Source organism: Triturus cristatus, chromosome 11 (genome assembly GCF_964204655.1).
Source record: "Triturus cristatus chromosome 11, aTriCri1.1, whole genome shotgun sequence".
NCBI classification, from domain to species: Eukaryota; Metazoa; Chordata; class Amphibia; order Caudata; family Salamandridae; genus Triturus; species Triturus cristatus.
This window is the reverse complement of record NC_140594.1, coordinates 98,755,966-98,760,965: the sequence shown is the minus strand read 5'-3', so window position 1 is coordinate 98,760,965 and position 5,000 is coordinate 98,755,966.

Here is a 5,000-nt window from a genome sequence, read left to right as displayed (position 1 = left end):
AGCATTGTGCGCGACCAGATGGCCGAAGGGGCCTGCGCGACCAGATGGCCGAAGGGGCCTGCGCGACCAGATGGCCGAGGGGACGTGCGCGACCAGATGGCCGAGGGGACAGGCGCGACCAGATGGCCCAGGGGAAAGGCAAAAGGGAAGGGGGAGCTTCCCCGGGCCCTCTGGACCCCGCACCCGGGCACCCTGCCGCCGCGGCAGGACCCGGGACGGAGCCCGGGGCGGGGAGGCCGCCCTCACCGGGCCCCCCCCCCAGGGGCCCGGCCGGGGCTCCGGAACCCAGACGAGCGAGGAGAGGCTCCCCGGCCACGACGGAACCCCGTCCCGGGCCTTTGGCAGTGCCGCAGGCCGGGGGACAGGGCCCGGGGACGGAGACCCCGACCCGGGGCCCGGCCGGGCCCCTGGAACCAGCCGGGGCTCCCGGGACCGCAGGCGATGGGGAAGCCTCCCCGGGCCCTCCGGACCTCGCCCCGGGCACCCTGCCACGCGGAAGGACCCAGGACGGAGCCCGGGGCGGGGAGGCCGCCCTCCCCGGGGCCCCCAGGGGCCCGGCCGGAGCACCTGAACCCAGGCGAGCGAGGGGAGGCTCCCCGGCCACGACGGAACCCCGTCCCGGGCCTTTGGCAGTGCCGCAGGCCGGGGGACAGGGCCCGGGGACGGAGACCCCGACCCGGGGCCCGGCCGGGCCCCTGGAACCAGCCGGGGCTCCCGGGACCGCAGGCGATGGGGAAGCCTCCCCGGGCCCTCCGGACCGCGCCCCGGGCACCCTGCCACGCGGAAGGACCCAGGACGGAGCCCGGGGCGGGGAGGCCGCCCTCCCCGGGGCCCCCAGGGGCCCGGCCGGAGCACCTGAACCCAGGCGAGCGAGGGGAGGCTCCCCGGCCACGACGGAACCCCGTCCCGGGCCTTTGGCAGTGCCGCAGGCCGGGGGACAGGGCCCGGGGACGGAGACCCCGACCCGGGGCCCGGCCGGGCCCCTGGAACCAGCCGGGGCTCCCGGGACCGCAGGCGATGGGGAAGCCTCCCCGGGCCCTCCGGACCGCGCCCCGGGCACCCTGCCACGCGGAAGGACCCAGGACGGAGCCCGGGGCGGGGAGGCCGCCCTCCCCGGGGCCCCCAGGGGCCCGGCCGGAGCACCTGAACCCAGGCGAGCGAGGGGAGGCTCCCCGGCCACGACGGAACCCCGTCCCGGGCCTTTGGCAGTGCCGCAGGCCGGGGGACAGGGCCCGGGGACGGAGACCCCGACCCGGGGCCCGCCCGGGCCCCTGGAACCAGCCGGGGCTCCCGGGACCGCAGGCGATGGGGAAGCCTCCCCGGGCCCTCCGGACCGCGCCCCGGGCACCCTGCCACGCGGAAGGACCCAGGACGGAGCCCGGGGCGGGGAGGCCACCCTCCCCGGGGCCCCCAGGGGCCCGGCCGGAGCACCTGAACCCAGGCGAGCGAGGGGAGGCTCCCCGGCCACGACGGAACCCCGTCCCGGGCCTTTGGCAGTGCCGCAGGCCGGGGGACAGGGCCCGGGGACGGAGACCCCGACCCGGGGCCCGCCCGGGCCCCTGGAACCAGCCGGGGCTCCGGGGACCGCAGGCGCAAGGGAAGCCTCCCCGGGCCCTCCGGACCGCGCCCCGGGCACCCTGCCACGCGGAAGGACCCAGGACGGAGCCCGGGGCGGGGAGGCCGCCCTCCCCGGGGACCCCAGGGGCCCGGCCGGAGCTCCTGAACCCAGGCGAGCGAGGGCAGGCTCCCCGGCCACGACGGAACCCCGTCCCGGGCCTTTGGCAGTGCCGCAGGCCGGGGGACAGGGCCCGGGGACGGAGACCCCGACCCGGGGCCCGCCCGGGCCCCTGGAACCAGCCGGGGCTCCGGGGACCGCAGGCGCAAGGGAAGCCTCCCCGGGCCCTCCGGACCGCGCCCCGGGCACCCTGCCACGCGGAAGGACCCAGGACGGAGCCCGGGGCGGGGAGGCCGCCCTCCCCGGGGACCCCAGGGGCCCGGCCGGAGCTCCTGAACCCAGGCGAGCGAGGGCAGGCTCCCCGGCCACGACGGAACCCCGTCCCGGGCCTTTGGCAGTGCCGCAGGCCGGGGGACAGGGCCCGGGGACGGAGACCCCGACCCGGGGCCCGGCCGGGCCCCTGGAACCAGCCGGGGCTCCCGGGACCGCAGGCGATGGGGAAGCCTCCCCGGGCCCTCCGGACCGCGCCCCGGGCACCCTGCCACGCGGAAGGACCCAGGACGGAGCCCGGGGCGGGGAGGCCGCCCTCCCCGGGGCCCCCAGGGGCCCGGCCGGAGCACCTGAACCCAGGCGAGCGAGGGGAGGCTCCCCGGCCACGACGGAACCCCGTCCCGGGCCTTTGGCAGTGCCGCAGGCCGGGGGACAGGGCCCGGGGACGGAGACCCCGACCCGGGGCCCGCCCGGGCCCCTGGAACCAGCCGGGGCTCCGGGGACCGCAGGCGCAAGGGAAGCCTCCCCGGGCCCTCCGGACCGCGCCCCGGGCACCCTGCCACGCGGAAGGACCCAGGACGGAGCCCGGGGCGGGGAGGCCGCCCTCCCCGGGGACCCCAGGGGCCCGGCCGGAGCTCCTGAACCCAGGCGAGCGAGGGCAGGCTCCCCGGCCACGACGGAACCCCGTCCCGGGCCTTTGGCAGTGCCGCAGGCCGGGGGACAGGGCCCGGGGACGGAGACCCCGACCCGGGGCCCGCCCGGGCCCCTGGAACCAGCCGGGGCTCCGGGGACCGCAGGCGCAAGGGAAGCCTCCCCGGGCCCTCCGGACCGCGCCCCGGGCACCCTGCCACGCGGAAGGACCCAGGACGGAGCCCGGGGCGGGGAGGCCGCCCTCCCCGGGGACCCCAGGGGCCCGGCCGGAGCTCCTGAACCCAGGCGAGCGAGGGCAGGCTCCCCGGCCACGACGGAACCCCGTCCCGGGCCTTTGGCAGTGCCGCAGGCCGGGGGACAGGGCCCGGGGACGGAGGCCCCGACCCGGGGCCCGGCCGGGCCCCTGGAACCAGCCGGGGCTCCCGGGCTCGCAGGGGAAGACCCTCCGGGCACCCTGCCACACGGCAGGACCCAGTTGCCGGCTGAGGACCGAGAGGGGTCCCAGAGTACCCTGTCCCTAGTAATCCGGAGGAAGGCTACCCCCCATTCTTGAAACCCGCGCGCTCCGAGTGACGGAGGGGACCCTAGGGGCGAACGCGCCCGGCCTCCTGGAGCCCTGGCTGGGATCCGAGAGGCGAATGGACCCTCATCGGGACTTCCAGGCCTGGCCCTGCCATCTGGTCGTCCCATTGGAAAGCATTGCGCGCGACCAGATGGCCGAGGGGAAAGGCGCCACCAGATGGCCGGCAACTGAAAGGACTCCCGCCTGCCCAGCCACCCACCCACCCACCAGGGGCTCGGGGTGGGACTCTGCTTCCCGGCTGGGCCTCAGGCACGGGGAGGACCACCGGAGCTCTCGGGGCCTGGGCGCCCGGGGGAGGGGGGGGAGAGGACTGCCCGGGACCCGTGGAGCCCGTTTCTGGGCACTTTGCCATGCCGCGGCCCGGAGGAGGGAAGCCCCGGAGGCCTGGGAAGGATGTTGCCCGGGCGTAGCCCGTCTGGTCCCCGGCAATGAACCGCACAGCCCCGGCATGGGTGTTCCGGCATACCCTGCCCCTACTAATCCGGAGGAAGGATACCCCCCTTTCTTGTAACTCGCGCGCTGCGAGTGACGGAGGGGACCCTAGGGGCGAACGCGCCCGGCCTCCTGGAGCCCTGGCTGGGATCCGGGAGGCAAATGGACCCTCATCGGGACTTCCAGGCCGGCCCGGCCATCTGGTCGCCCCATTGGAAAGCATTGCGCGCGACCAGATGGCCGAGGGGAAAGGCGCCACCAGATGGCCGGCAACTGAAAGCAGCCATAGTGGTAGGGCTCCCTGCCTGCCCACCCACGCAGGGCTCCAGGGCTCTGCACCAGGGACCCTTGTCCCGGGCAGACGGACACTTGTCAGGCCGCAGGACGGGGACTCCCACGCCCCAGGCCCTGACCGAAACCCAGGCCCCGGGGCCGGTCGCTGCTTCTCAACCCAGCCAGGCCGGGGAGCCTCCTTCGGGCACACGGACCCTAGCAAGGCCCGGGGAGAGCCTCCCCGGGCCCCGGTGGACACCCTGTCCCCAGCTCCCGGACACTCGGCTGGCTTGCGGGACAGGGGGCTCCCGCACCCCGGGACGGAGATCCAGCACCGGGCCCAGCTTCCTGGACCCCCAGCCAGGCCGGGGAGAGCCTCCCTGGGCCCCGGTGGACACCCTGTCCCCAGCTCCCGGACCCTCGGCTGGATTGCGGGACAGGGGGCTCCCGCACCCTGGGACGGAGCTCCAGCACCGGGCCCGGGACCAGCTTCCGGACCCCCAGCCGGGCCGGGGAGAGCCTCCCCGGGCCCCGGTGCACACCCGTCCCCAGCGCCCGGACCCTCGGCTGGCTTGCGGGACAGGGGGCTCCCGCACCCTGGGACGGAGCTCCAGCACCGGGCCCGGGACCAGCTTCCGGACCCCCAGCCGGGCCGGGGAGAGCCTCCCCGGGCCCCGGTGCACACCCGTCCCCAGCGCCCGGACCCTCGGCTGGCTTGCGGGACAGGGGGCTCCCGCACCCTGGGACGGAGCTCCAGCACCGGGCCCGGGACCAGCTTCCGGACCCCCAGCCGGGCCGGGGAGAGCCTCCCCGGGCCCCGGTGCACACCCGTCCCCAGCGCCCGGACCCTCGGCTGGCTTGCGGGACAGGGGGCTCCCGCACCCTGGGACGGAGCTCCAGCACCGGGCCCGGGACCAGCTTCCGGACCCCCAGCCGGGCCGGGGAGAGCCTCCCCGGGCCCCGGTGCACACCCGTCCCCAGCGCCCGGACCCTCGGCTGGCTTGCGGGACAGGGGGCTCCCGCACCCCGGGACGGAGCTCCAGCACCGGGCCCAGCTTCCTGGACCCCCAGCCAGGCCGGGGAGAGCCTCCCCGGGCCCCGGTGGACACCCGGTCC